This window comes from Nicotiana tabacum, chromosome 2 (genome assembly GCF_000715075.1).
Source record: "Nicotiana tabacum cultivar K326 chromosome 2, ASM71507v2, whole genome shotgun sequence".
In the NCBI taxonomy this organism is placed as follows: Eukaryota; Viridiplantae; Streptophyta; class Magnoliopsida; order Solanales; family Solanaceae; genus Nicotiana; species Nicotiana tabacum.
The window spans coordinates 119,355,874-119,371,986 of NC_134081.1; positions in this window are offsets into that span (position 1 = coordinate 119,355,874).

The following is a 16,113-nucleotide window of genomic DNA, read 5'->3' on the forward strand; positions in this document are numbered from 1 at the left end:
AAGAAGATACAGCAGCTGAATGTGGTGATGAAGTTGTAGCACTAGTTCTTTCAACTGAACCAGTTCTTTCAACTGGTACATATGTTAATGCAATCATTGAAAAAATAGCTGACGGTACATATGATGTTTTTACATCACAGTGCAGTAAAGATATATTGCAAAACAACGCAGCTACATCGTTAATTCCATCAATCATGGATATTGATTCAGTTCATGGAGGACGAGATAAAGAAGGTGGCGATGAAGGTGCAACAGCTAAAGGTGGTGATGAAGGTGTAGCACCAGTTCTTTCAACTGAACCAGTTCTTTCAACTGGTACAGATGTTGATGCTATCATTGAACAAATTGCTGATGGGACATATGATGTTTTTACACCACAGTGCAGTGAAGATATTTTGCAAAATACCGCAGATGCATCGTTAATTCCATCAGTCATGGATATTGAATCTGTCCATGGAGGAAAAAATAATAAATGTACTGATGAAGCTGCAGCAGATATTGTAGGTTTAGTGAAAGGTTCTTGTGATGAAGCAACAACTAATGAACATGCAGGATGTGATGGAAATTCAGTGAAAAGTCCTTGTAATGAAGAAAGAGTAGAATGTAGTGCTCTTGATCAAGTTCGGTCAACTGGTATGGATGTCGTTGCTATCATGGAAAAAATAGCTGATGAGACATATCCAATTTTAACACCACAGTGCAGTCAAGATAATAAACAAAATAGTGGAGCTGTGTCATCAATGTTATCAACCATGGATATTGAATCAGTCCATGATGGACAAAATATCAAATGTACTGATCAATATGCACCAATTGGTGTAGTTATACTGAAAGGTCCTTTTTGTGATGAAGAAAGAGCAGAATGTAGTCCAGATGAAACCGATCTCACTGCTAGTAGAGATATTGATTCTATTATTAGAAAAATAAATGATGGGACATATGCGATTTTTACACCTCAGTCCAGTCAAAATATTGTGCAAAATAGCGTACTTGCACTCTCTCAGGGAAGTGGAACAGATGTTGTAACAGGAGGTACATATGTTGAAGCTATTTTGTGTGATATTGAACATGGGAATATAATTTTGGATTCAGCTGAAGAGGAACAATATATTTCTATATCAAACTTGAACGCACCATCTGGACCAAAGGAAAGGCAACCTGAGTCTACTGGTCTAGCAACTCTTTCTGATATATGCATGCAAGAAAGTGAAGCTAATCTGCAAGGAAAGGAAAGGGTGTTGATAGAAAAAGTACCTCTTATTGTTCATGAAATTATTGAAAAGATTCAGCAGGTTAGTGTGAGCAGTTTTATTCTTTTATTTAACAGTTGTAAAATGTTATAATGGATTTTAATATCTGCATTTTTTTTTGCAGAAGCGAAAATTGTTGTATAGTAGAAAAAGAAAGAGAAAATCTTTGAATTCGTGCCCTAATTTTAGTCTTTTGACTCAGTCAACTCAATCAAGTGATAATATAGCGGATCATGCTACTAGCAACATCAGTGCTTCTGTTGCTTATGTCCCTGCTGAACACTCTGTTGCTGCAGATATGGAGAAAAATGATTCTTAGAAAAAGATTGTTTTATATTCAAGTATGGATGAGGGAGTTTACGTTTCTCCTCTTAAAATTGTTAAGCATGTTGCTCACTTGGATGATCACTCTGATATGTAGCCCACTTTGAGATCTGAAAAAAAAAAATATAACGGAGGTAGAAGCTGAAAATGAAAAAGTAAATTTTGGCTCCTATAAAGGAAAAGAAGTTGCAGGAGGACAAGTACCACATTTTGGAGAAAGTGCAAATGCAATAGAAGAACAGCTTGGTAGAGGAAAAAGTATTCATAATGCTAGTTGGCATTTAAAATCTCCATATAAAGGTACAAGAAAAGGTATTAATTGGCATTCGAAATATGTTCGTAAATGTTTCTGGCATTACAACAAAATAATCAGAAGGGTGGAGGAAAATTTTGAAACATATTTAAAAGAAAACAAGAGAAAAGATCATCTTCCAAAGTAAGTTTTTGCTATTTGTTTATTGTATTTTTATATGATTTAGATGTTATTAATAGTTCTTTTGTTATTATGTTTTTCATATTTGTTTTGTCTTTGTTTTTTTAGGGGAGTAACTGATATTTACAAAGTAGATCCTTCACTACAAGCAAAGCCATATGAACTTTACAATGAGCAAATTCAATCAAGAATGTTCTTTAAAGAGATTGTAGATGATAAGTATTGTTTTCATGATGCGGTATGTATATCTCATTTACTTTGTGAATTCATGATTTTATTTTGTATTATATTTGACATAGATTTATTTATATTTTTTATTCAGCACATAGATGTTTTATTGTATTATCTGAGGAAGAAACATATATATCACATCAATGACTATCCATTTGCTTCGACAACAACTGATGTGTACTTTGACGACATTTTGGATCTTGCATATTGTAACACCCCGAAAAATTTTGTAAGTGTTTTAAGACCATTAAGAAGATTGGCGGATGCTAAATATATTAATTTGGATATGAACAAGACTGGTAATTTAAATTATATCAATTAATCATGATAATATATGTATGAGGTGCATTAAAAATGGTTTAGGGATTAAAAAGAGCCCTAAGTCTAAGTCAAGTTGAAAATTATATGATTGGATAAAGTTTCAAGTGAGTTTGCACAAGATCTAACTTAAAACGAGCATAAATCTTAGGATATGAAGAGTTATATGGTGTATAACCTATCAGATTAAATCTCTTTGAGTCTAGTTTCTAACGCATCACACCATTCGTCATTTGGAGATTATTAAAAGAGGTTATCACCATTTTACTAAAGAGTGACAGGATAACTACGCGAGTCTGCATAGCCTACGCAGATTTGCATAGGCAAAATTAATATGGAAGTGAGGGGAGGGTTAAGCTGCGTAGCCAATCTGCGTAGGCTACGCAGCCAACCTACGCAGTTCATTTTTTTATAAAACAGGGGAGGTTCGGGGAGAGAGAAAAATATAACAATTTTGGCTAAGTTTTGGATTCTAGAGAGAAGGTGGAGCATCCTCAACCCAAATACATATCAAAGGTGAGTTTTATGATATTTTTATAATAGATTAATACTAGTTAATGGTAGTATTAACATCTACATGGATTGAAATTCATAGGAATTTCTCTAATCTTCAAGAATAATTCAAAAGGGTTCAAGTTCGGGTTTGAGCTACAAGAGGTAAATTCTTTACCCTACACTGAAATACAACTATGGATTAAGTATTTGAAATGTATTGTGAAGTAGAAAGTACCAATTGGTTGAAGAATTATGCTAGTCCTTGAAATGGGTATTGTGAGTTAGGGTTCTTGAATGTAGAAAAAGATGAATAGTGAATTTTTGAATCTTGTTAGGATGGTTAGTGATTCTAGTGCTTCAATAGCTTAATAATGATTAACTATTGAATCATATAACCTAGATTGGGGCTTAAAGGCTAAGGATGAAATCTATTAAGGATAAAAGGGATATGTATGGGTGAATTGAGCTTGTTGAAGACTTTAATTGAAGATTTAAGGTCGAGTTGATGTCGGAATTTGGTAAATTTTGTATGGTTGGACTCGTGGTTGGATGGGTATTCATATTTTATAAATTTTGTCGGGTTCTGAGACGTGGGTCCCACGGGCGATCTTTGGATGAAATTTTGGATTTTTATGAAACAATTATATTTTCATATGAAATTAATTCCTATAATTTTTGTTGACTGAATCGAATTATTTGTGGCTAGATTCGAGGTGTTGGGAGGACAATTCACGAGGCAAAAACATAGCGGAATAAGAAATTACACGGGTTGAGGTAAGTAACAGTTTTAAATCTGGTCCTGAGGGTATGAAACCCCGGATATTTGTGTCATGTGATTATTTTGGAGGTAACACACATGCGACGAGGGGATTGTGACTTGGTCCGTCCCATAAAACTATAAAGTTGAATTATCTGTGGTTATCTGTACATTCTCCATGTAGTAGAGAAATTGAACCACAAATCATATTTAGATTATATGTTGGTACTGTAGGGACCCACATAGGTCGTGTATATGTTGAACTATCTAATTAATTATTTTTTTGTATTCAGTCATAGTTTACTTATTTATTTTACCTCAGTCTCTATTATTCATTATTAATGCATCATATCATTGTTGTTTGGGCTGATTTCATGATTTTTGAGAGCCCGAGAGACTGGAGATATTTATGACTGAGTGAGGCCGAGGGCTTGATTGGGAGATATTATATTATAGCACGTGAGTTGTCCGTGCATCACATGAGTTGTCCGTGGAGATCCTTATATTATATTATAGCACGTGAGTTGTTCGTCGGATCCTGATATTTATACTATATCACGTGAGTTGTCCGTGCAGATTTTAGCGCTTGGGCTGTTGGAGCCCCTCCGGAGTCTGTACACCCCCAGTGAGCGTGGGTACCCATTGAGTGTGAGTGTTGAGGGCTGAGAGCCGAGTGGTTGAGCTGTTGTGACGAGTTGAGTGACTGTTGCCCTGAGAGGCTGTACTTGCTTTTCATTTGTTGTTGCACTTAGTTGCTATCTATCATTGTTGTGAAATACTCCGAAAGATTTCATTTCCGGATTACATGAACTTGAAATGTATAAAACTGATTTGACTTAAACTGCTGGATTTGAAAGCATGTCTATTCTTTGCTGGAATTACTGAAAGTCAACTATAACTGTGTAGCTCATCACTATCTTCAGTTCCTTATTTATTATTGTTACTTGCTGAGTTGGTTATACTCATACTACGCCGTGCACTTCGTGTGCAGATCCAGGTATTACCGGACATAGCGGGTGTTGAATCTTTCGCATGGTTGATTTTTCGGAGATTCTGAGGTAGTTGTCGTATTTCGCAGACCTTGCCTCTCCTTCCCTATCTCCTTATTTACTGTATTTTGTCTCAGACTATTATAGACCGTATTTTCCAGACTTATATTCATATTAGATGCTCATGTACTCAGTGATGCCAGGTTTTAGGGAGTGTTCGTATCAGTATTTGTGGGATTTTGTATTGTATTTAAATATTATGTTTTTCAAACTTAAAGGAAATCGGGGGTTATTGATATTTTTGGCTTGCCTAGTATTGAGATAGGCGCCATCACGACATGTCAAATTTTGGGTAGTGACAAGTTGGTATCAGAGCTCTAGGTTACATAGGTCTCACGAGTCATGAGCAGGTTTAGTAGAGTCTTGCGGATCGGTACAGAGACGTCTGTACTTATCTTCAAGAGGCTGCCGGACCCTTAGGAAAATTTCACTTTCTTGTATTTTGTCCTGCAGAATTGATTCAGCTTGAAACATAACTATTTAAATTCCTTCCACACATTCGTGTGCGCATGTGAGCGCTCAGTATCAGCTGTGTATCGCTGGCTTGTGATTCCATGAACGAGGTTCGAGATGAGTATTTTGTGTTTTGATAATGGGCCATTCTGGAGGACTTGAGGCCGGAGTTAGACCGCAACTTAGGCTCGGTAGTTTCGGTTGTGAGAACTTGTACATTTGGACGCATATGTCCGGTAATGTCCCTACGAGTGGAATTTGTGGCTCGATAAGCGGTGGAAATGACTATATGATAAGTATGATGTGAATGTGGCATGTGTCAGATGGGTTGAATGAGACTGATAAAGTTTACTTGTGACTCAATAGTCTGCTATTGGGTACTTGATACCTGTTTTGATGTGACATACAGTCTTGAGTTGTGAGTGCGTTGAGGGATCTGTCATGTTGTTTAATGGTGGAGCAAAGTAAATTTTCATGTTGTGTTGATGAGTTCAAACTCAGAAATATTAAGCGATTCCGTGGTAATTGTGGGTGTGAAAGGGTATAGCAAGATGCCAATTTGAGGCTAAGCAGTTGGGTTATCTCCTGCGGAGTAATCTACATAGGTGTGCTCCTTATAATGTTGAGTGGAGAGATTCTTTTCTACCAGATAGGTGTATATGTTTAGATTTGAATTTGAATCATGTTGAGAAAGTTGATTTGACTGTCACGAGAATAAATGCGAACTTAGCGGATGATTGGGGTATTTTATGGTGAGTGTTGCGTAAGCTTGAGAAGATTTTTTGTTGAACTGACTGCAGTATTATGGCAGTAATAAAGTATGATATTGTGAGTTATGGAGTGTTTTGTTGTATGGCTTTGAACCAAGTGGGGGAGCCTGCTATTGACAATTCAATTTCATAGATATATGTTAAATTTTAGTTTTGGTCTGAGACATACTTGTGGGTTAGTTATGCCTTGCAGAGGTGGAGATCGAGGATGACTCAGGTAAGGAAATTTCTGGATACGGGTTACATTTTACTTTATGAAAATATATAAATTATGAAATGATTAAGTTGTTATTTTTAAAGATGTAGTGCGAATTATGAATTTGATTGGTCGTGTTAAGGCAACGCTACTTCTTTGAATGTTGAGTGTGCTAAAGGATTATGTGTGTTTCGGCCTGTTTGGGTAGAGCAAATTAGATTTGAACAGGGTAGATGACTCTCGAGAGGGTTCTAATGGATTCAAAATGTATATGTGGCAATTGAAATTTTTTCAAATTTGTATATCACTAGAATCAGTTACTTACACTGGATAGTATCGGGACGTGCGATTATTCTGTTTGACTATGGATTCTACATTTCGGTATAAGAAAGGAAAGAGGAACAATTTTAAATTCACATAAATTCCTTAAGAGTGGGTGTCTCGGTTGTGGTATTTATGGAGGTGCTTAAGAAGAATATAGTGAGTTTTGGGTAAGGATCGTAGTTTTCTGACAAGGAGAAGTGTCAACTTGAGGGTAATTCAGAAGAAACTCGAAGAAAAATAGGACAACTGGGTAGTAGGCTAGACCAGTATGGTAATGGTATGTTCAGTTCTTTTGGGATAATAGATATGGTGTGTTGTGCAGGTTTATCTTAATGTAAGCTCTAGGAGAGCTGGTTACCGTTATTAGATTCGTGTGTCTTGGTTTTGCCATGTATGGTAAGCTCATAGCATGTCGGTTGTAGAAGTACTTGTTGAACTTGCTAAACGGTTCTCTTCTTTGAAACATTTTTCCATTTTTGGGTACACAGATTGTGCAGTTTGCGGATTGGATTAGATTGGTGTGGCATGTTTGTGGGATAGTTGTGTTTAATAATATATGTTCGTTGGACCTAGAATGGGTACTATCAGGTTTGATTATGGTATATTTGGGAGGATGACATTGAAAGTCGGCTTAGAAAGTGATTATGGTTCTGGTTGGGGCAAGATAACTCCATGACTTGTTGATCTGATAAGGGGTTATGAGATTCCAAGTGTTTCTTTTATTATCAACAGTGTAGGAAAGTTTTGGAATGAGGTTTTGTCGGATGTGGGGTTTAATATAATACTTGGTTGGTTTGGAGTAGTTACCAATATTGGAAATGGTGCTGCGAGTATGCGAGTTGTGTGATATATCATATGATCACATCGTGAGTTATGGATATGGCTTGATACTCTTTGTTCGGACTAATACAGTGTGTGGATGTGAGATTCGGGTCTTGAAAAGAATTCTGGATGTTAGAAATGAGGCTCCAAGGTTTTTGGGCTAAGGTTAAATTAATTATTTTCTATTATGTTGTGTTGTCAGTCCTATATAGAATATGATAACGTGGGATCACCTCCGGGTATGTGCGTAGTAAGTTTGAAAAGTGATTCGAAGGTTTAGGAACAACTCTTAGCACGCAGTTTACATCACAGTTTTAGAGGGCAGTACAACGAGAATTAGGTACATATGTTCAACTGAGTACAACATTTCACCCTCAGATGGATGGACAGTCCGAGTGCACTATTCAGATATGGAAGATATGCTACGTGCTTGTGTTATAGATTTCGGGGATTCCTGGGATCAATTTCTGCCACTGCTAGAGTTTGCTTACAATAACAGCTACCAATCGAGCATTCAGATGGCTCTGTATGAGGCTTTATATGGGAGACGATGTCGGTCTCCGGTGGGTTGGTTTGAGCCTGGTCAGACTAGACTATTGGGTACTGATTTGGTTCAAGATGCTTTGGAGAAGGTTAAATTGATTCAGGAGCGGCTTCGCACAGCGCAGTCTAGACAGAAGAGTTATGCCGACTGGGAGGTCCGTGATGTTGTTTAAATGGTTGGGGATAAGGTTCTGCTCAAGATTTCACCCATGAAGGATGTGATGAGGTTCAGGAAAAAGGGCAAGTTGAGCCCTCGGTATATTGGGCCTTTTGAAATGCTTAATAAGATTGGAGAGGTGGCTTATGAACTTGCATTGCCACCCAGTCTATTAGGTGTTCATCCAGTGTTCCATGTGTCCATGCTCCGAAAGTATGTTGGGAATCCGTCTCATATTTTGGATTTCAGTACAGTGCAGCTGGACAGTAATTTGACTTATGATATGGAGCCGGTGGCCATTTTAGATCGACATGTTCGACAGTTGAGAAATAAAGAAATTGCCTTCGTGAAAGTGTTATGGCGAAACCAACAGGTTAAAGAGGCCACTTGGGAAGCCGAGGAGGAAATGAAGAAGAAGTACCCTCATTTGTTTGAATAGTCATGTATTTATAAAGTCGTGTTCTACGAAAATGCTAAGAGTTACCTTCTATGAATTATGTATCAACTGTATAGCTGATGTTAAATGTGTTCCTTTTTGGTAGTATACTGCTTGTGAGGCCACAGTTGGCATTTTTTTTAATGTTATGTTGCGTCTTTGGTTCATGAATATGTTATTAGGACTGGTTTTGGTGATTCTCTGGCAGATGGTTAGGCTAATTGCAGAGGACACTCTGCCAAAATTTCTGAAAAATTTGGGAGTTAGCCAAATTTTGGGGCCTTAAGGAAGTTGAAATGTTGGAAGAATATCTAAGATCTATATGAAGTCAAGAACGATTAGAGTTGATGGTTAAGGTGAAATAAGGATAATACTGTGCCTAATAATGACTTGTAAAATATTCGAGGACGAATGTTCTTAAGTGGGGGAGAATATAACACCCCGAAAATATTTCTAATTGTTTTAAGACCATTAAGAAGATTGGCGGATGCTAAATATATCAATTCGAGTATGAACAAGACTGGTAATTTGAATTATATCAATTTATCATGATAATATATGTATGAGGTGCATTAAAAATTGTTTAGGGTCTAAGAAGAGCCCTAAGGCTAAGTCAAGTTGAAAACTATATGATTGGATAAAGTTTCAAGTGAATTTGCACAAGATCTAAATTAAAACGAGCATAACTCTTAGGATATGAAGAGTTATATGGTGTATTACATATCAAATTAAATCCCTTTGAGTCTAGTTTCCAACTCATCACACCGTTTGTCATTTGGAGATTTTAAAAAGAAGTTATAACCATTTTACTAAAGAGTGGCAGAACAGCTAGGCGAGTCTGCGTAGCCTACGCAGATTTGCATAGGCAAAAAAAGTATGGAAGTGAGGGGAGAGTTAAGCTGCGTAGCTAATCTGCGTAGGCTACACAGCCAGCCTACACAGTTCAATTTTTTATAAAACAGGGGAGGTTCGGGGAGAGAGAAAAACATAACAATATTGGCTAAATTTTGGGTTCTAGAGAGAAGGTGGAGCATCCTCAACCCAAATACACATCAAAGATGAGTCTTATGATATTTTTATAATGGATTAATGCTAGTTAATGGTAGTATTAACATCTACATGGATTGAAATTCATAGGGATTTCTCTAATCTTCAAGAATCATTCAAAAGGGTTCAAGTTAGGGTTTGAACTACAAGAGGTAAATTCTCAACCCTACACTTAAATACAACTATGGATTAAGTATTTAGAATGTATTGTGAAGTAGAAAATACCAATTGGTTGAAGAATTATGCTAGTCCTTGAAATGGGTATTGTGAGTTAGGGTTCTTGGATGGAGAAGAAGATGAATAATGAATTTTTGAATCTTGTTAGGATGGTTGGTGATTCTAGTGCTTCAATAGCTTAATAATGATTAACTATTGAATCATATAACCTAGATTGGGGCTTAAAGACCAAGGATGAAATCTATTAAGGATAAAAGGGATATGTATGGGTGAATTGGGCTTGTTGAAGACTTTAATTGAAGATTTGATGGTCGAGTTGATGTCGGAATTTAGTGAAATTTATATGGTTGGACTCATGGTTGGATGGGCATTCATATTTTGTAACTTTTGTCGGGTTCCGATACGTGGGCCCCACGGGCGATATTTTGATGAAATTTTGGATTTTTATGGAAAAATTGTATTTTCATATGAAATTAATTTCTATAATTTTTATTGACTGAATCGAATTATTTATGGCTAGATTCGAGGCGTTTGGAGGAAAATTCACGACGCAAAAGCATAGAGGAATAAGAAATTTCATGGGTTGAGGTAAGTAACAGTTTTAAATCTGGCCTTGAGGGTATGAAACCCCGGATTTTTGTGTCATGTGATTATTTTAGAGGTGACGCGCATGTTAGGTGACGAGCATGTGGGCGTGCACCGAGGGGATTATGACTTGGTCCATCCCGTGAAACTGTAAAGTTGAATAATCTGTGGTTATCTGTACATTCTCCATATAGTAGAGAAATTGAGCCACAAATCATATTTAGATTATATGTTGGTACTGTAGGGACCCACAGAGGTCGTGTTGAACTATCTGATTAATTGTTGTTTTGTACTCAGTCATAGTTCACTTGTTTATTTTACCTCAATCTCTATTGTTCATTATTGATGCATCAAATCATTGTTGTTTGGGCTGATTTCATGATTTTTGAGAGCCCGAGAGACTGGAGAGATTTATGACCGAGTGAGGCCAAAGGCCTAATAGAGAGATATTATACTATAGCATGTGAGTTGTCCGTGCAGCACATGAGTTGTCCGTGCAGCACGTGAGTTGTCCGTAAAAATACTTATATTATATTATAGCACGTGAGTTGTCCGTGCAGATCCTTATATTATATTATAGCATGTGAGTTGTCCGTGCGGATCCAGATATTTATACTATAGCACGTGAGTTGTCCGTGCAAATTATAGCGCTTGGGATGTAGGAGCCCCTCTGGAGTCTATACACCCCCAGTGAGCGTGGGTTCCCATTGAGTGTGAGGGCTGAGGGCTGAGAGCCGAGTGATTGAGCTGTTGTGATAAGTTGAGTGACTGTTGCCTTGAGAGGCTGTACTTGTTTTTCATTTGTTGTTGCACTTAGTTGCTATCTGTCATTGTTGTGAAATACTCTGAAAGATTTTATATCCGGATTACATGAACTTGAACTGTATAAAACTGATTTTACTTAAACTGCTGGATTTGAAAGCATGTCTATTCTTTGCTGGAATTACTGAAAGTCAACTATAACTGTGTAGCTCGTCACTATCTTTAGTTCCTTATTTATTATTGTTACTTGCTGAGTTGGTTGTACTCATACTACACCCTGCACTTTGTGTGCAGATTCAGGTGTTCCCGGACATAGCGGGTGTTGAAGCTTTCGCACAGTTGATTTTTCGAAGATTCTGAGGTAGCTGTCGTGTTTCACAGACCTTGCCTCTCCTTCCCTATCTCCTTATTTACTGTATTTGGTCTCAGACTATTATAGACCGTATTTTCCAGACTTGTATTCATATTAGATGCTCATGTACTCAGTGACACCAGGTTTTGGGGAGTGTTCGTATCAGTATTTGTGGGATTTTGTATTGTATTTAAATATTATATTTTTCAAACTTAAAGGAAATCGAGGGTTATTGATGTTTTCAGCTTGCCTAGTATTGAGATAGGTGCCATCACGACAGATCAGATTTTGGGTCGTGACACATATAAGGATTGGACTAATAATCCATAGGACTAGAATGAGCTTAAATTTTGGAATGACCCTTCCGAACTGGGATTTGCGCTTTGTCAGTATATATTGGGTGAGAATTGTAAATATGGGATTCCATGGCATCTGTTGAAAAAGTTTTATGTCCGGTTCGATTTCCTGCAGATTTGGTAAATGGTGAAATTCCATTAGATTCTAGCATTCATTATTTTCTGGCAGTATTAGATTTGAATGAGAAGACCATAGATGTATATGATTCGGTTTACAAAAGCGATGAGTATGATGTTATAGTGGAGCAGGTTCTTCCTTATCAACATTTCATTCCTGTGATTTTGGAGCATTGTAGATTTGGTGACTTGTATCCTACATTTGGGCATGTATATGAACCATTTGTGGTTCACTAGAAAGAAGTACCAAAACAGAAAGGAAACAAAAATTATGGTTCATTTGTTATAAGATATGTTGATATGTTGATGAAGGGTGAAGATGTTATGACATTTGTGCCCACTACAGTCAAATATTATCGTGAGTATCTTGGTGTAAGTCTATGGGGACATGCAAATTGGAAACACAAATCAGGGTATTCAACTCCTCCAGAGGTGGTTGGTGATGATTATGGAGATAATGGAAATAACTTTTGTCAATTTCCTTTAGCACTTGGTTATCCTTAAGTGTAAATATGAATACTTAGTTTTTGTCATAAACTTAGTTTTTGCATCATATATAAAATATGAATACTTTTTTGGTTGATATGTGAATTTTTTGCTTGAATTTAAAGACTTCAAAATGTTTTGCTTTTTGTATATTATGCTTTAGGTCTATCATCTTAAAGCATATTCTCCGATATTTTATCCTGGATGAGTACAATCCAGTTTTTCTTTCTGCTAGATTTGAGCGATTTATTGATTGAAATAAAGATATATGGCTCAAACTCTGCGTGCCATGAGTCCCTGAGGTTCTGAGGGATATACTCTCTCAAAAACATGTCCGAGAACTGAGTCCATGTAAGTGAATCTGCCTCAGTCGGACTACTTAACTCATAAGCATGCCACCATTGATAGGCTGCTCCTCTAAGCTGGAATGTAGTAAAAGAAACCCCACTCGACTCCGCTACGCCCATAGTACGGAGAATACGATGACACTCCTCCAGAAAACCCTGAGTGTCACGACCCAATTTCACTTATAGGTCGTGATGGCGCCCAACACTACAGCTAGGCAAGCCAACAAATAAATTAAACATATATCAATTATTTTCAGAATAATTTTCTAAGTAATTGTATTCTTTTACTAACAATATTAAAGAGAATATAAAAGATACCGATTAGTTTAAATCCAAGAAAATAATACAATTCCAAATTCTACCAATGTGTGTGCCAAGACCTGGTGTCACAAGTGTATGAGCATCTAGTAGATTATACAAAACCACAAATACTGTCTGAAATAAAAATAGACAGGATGAAAATACAAGGAGAGGCACTGGTAGCTACAAAACGGTTCAGAAAGGTAGCTCACCACTACGCCTCTGGATAACGTGGATGTACGATGATAGGTCCTCCACTAGTACCTGCCACAGATCCTGCACAAAAAGTGTAGCAAGTGTAGCATGAGTACGTAAATAACATGTACCAGTAAGCATCAAGCCTAATCTCGAAGTAGTAGAGATGAGATGTCCGACTTGATACTAACTAAGAGTCAATAATAATAATAAATAAAATAAAAATAGCAATATCTAGATCAACATGATTTATAGAATTTACAATGATTTTTCTTTAACCAGCAGAAATAATTAAATTCCTTCAAATGCAACAATTCTCAATATATTAATTAAATTCCTTCAATTCCAATAAATTTCCAATTTATCAATTAGCTTTACAAGCTGCAATAAACTATCAAAGTATCGTGTAGTTATTATTATTAGGCACGATTTCTACCGAGGTCATACAGCCCGGTCTAGAGTGTTGTGTACACTACCGAGGGACGTGCGGCGCGATCAATAGATGCATCTATCCTACCGAGGTGTTCGACCTGCTCCACAAGAAAGGAGAACATTTTTTTATGTACCTCCGGAAGGAGAGTATACTTATTATAAGATAAATTCGGGAGGAAGAACAATTTCTCTTAATAATTAATTAATTTAAACAGAAAATCAAGCATATGAGATTTCCATCCTTTAATATGTTTTATCTAACAATCCTTTAATATCTTTATCTAACAATTCACAATATATTCATATATATCAAATAATATTAATTAAATAAAGAATACAATTTACTCAAGTAATTCATGCTTTGAGTCCTAAACTACCCGGACTTTAGCATTAATAGTAGCTACGCACGGACTTTCGTCACCTCGTGCATATGTAGCCTGCACAATTAGCAACAATTATTACTTTATTTATTCTAGTAGGGTGTTGACCTGTGCTCATCACTACTCTACCGAGGTTAGCACTTATTGGGTACCGTTGTAGTCTACTCATTCTACACTTTTGCACATCCTTTTATGCAGATCCAGGTAGCCTTACCAGCCTAGGCACCGGTGAGTAGAGTTTAGATATGGAGAATTCAAGGTATACCTGCCGGCGTCTGCGGGCCTCGGAGTCACCCTCTACCTAGTTCTATTTCATTTTCCCTTTTTATAGATAATGTTGTATGGGGATATTTAGTATACTGTTGTAGAGCTTGGGACTTGGTATCACCGGATGTTGGGAGTTTTATTCTGTTGAGTTGCAGAGTTCTTTTATGTTAGTTGTTGAGTTATTTGAAAGTTTTTACCATTTTCTCAGTTAAATGCTGCCTGAATGTTAGGCTTACCTACTCTTAGAGACTAGGTTCCATCACGACATCCTACAGAGGAAAATTTGGTCAGTGACAAGTTGGTATCAAAGACCTAGGTATATAGGTTTTACGTGTCAAAAGCAGGAATAGTAGAATCTCACGGATCGGTGCAAAAACTTTTGTATTTATCTTCGAGAGGCTATGGAACTGTTAGGAAACTTCACTTATTTGATCTCTTATAATGTGAATTTCTTGACTTTAGATTTCTAAATCTATGTCTTTCTATTCTCTCATAGATGGTGAGGACATCCACCGCTGGATCCGACGATCAGATATTGTGCCCCCTGATAGAGCCGCGAGAGGCCGGGGCTGGGGCCGCGGTCAGGGTCCGGGAGAGGACAAGGAGGGGCATGTAGTGTAGCCAGAGCAGCTGCACGAGCTATGACAGAGGAGCCAATGGTAGCTTCAATTGGGAGGTAGGCACTTGTGGCGCTTGTTACTACCCCTGCACTTCAAGAGATGCTCGCCCAATTCTTGAGCATATTTGGTAATCTAGCTCAGGCGGGGTTGATTCCACTTGCAACGGCAACATCTCAGGCTAGGGTAGGAGCTCAAACTCCAGCGGCCCGTACCCCAGAGCAGTGATTCCATGTTGAGCAGGTCCCATAGGTTATACAAGTGCAGCGGGTTGTCCTAGTTCAGGCTGAGGTTAGGGCATCAACTTCTAAGGAGGAGTAGGTCAGGCTCGAGTGGTACAAAAAATACCATCCTCCTTCTTTCAGTGGCCTAGCTACAGAGGACGCACAAGGCTTTCTAGAAAAGTGCCAGTGTATTCTCCATAACATGGGTATAGTGAAGACGAGCGGGGGTTCTTTCACTTCTTTCTAGCTATTGGGACTAGCGTACTAGTCTTGGTGGGATTGGGAGGAGGCTAGCCCAACCGAGGCAGCTTCACTCACATGGGCTCAATTGTTTGAGATTTAATTGAGATTTTGTTCCCCGAAGCCTTTGGGATACATGACGCGAGCAGTTTGAGCAGTTGTGCCAGGGTTCTATGATCGTATCAGAGTATGTTCTGATGTTTAGTGAGTTGTCCAGATATGCACCTCCCTTGGTTTACACAATTAGAGATCAAGTCCGTCGATTTATCAAGAGGCTCAACTATGGTATTTGATTTAGCATGGCTCGATAGTTGGAGACTGATACTCCATACCAGCAGGTGGTAGAAATCACATGGAGATTGGAGGGTTTGCAAGGCCAGGAGACATGACAGGGAGGCCAAGAGTCCTCGAGATTCTGGTGGATATAGTGGTGTCCACCAGAAAGTTATATGTTGTGATATTGATACGCATGTGGTGGATTAAGTATTGGGGTCGAAATGCATGTGGTGAGATAAGGTGGTCTTGATATGCTTGTTGGAAGTAGAGGAACTACTTGAAGCCACGTGGTGTGATAAGGTGGGCTAAAACACGGGAAGCTATTTCGAAAAAATGTTTTTCAAAACTAAATGCAAGGTTCCCGCGGTGATATAAGGAATGATTATGATTTGTTT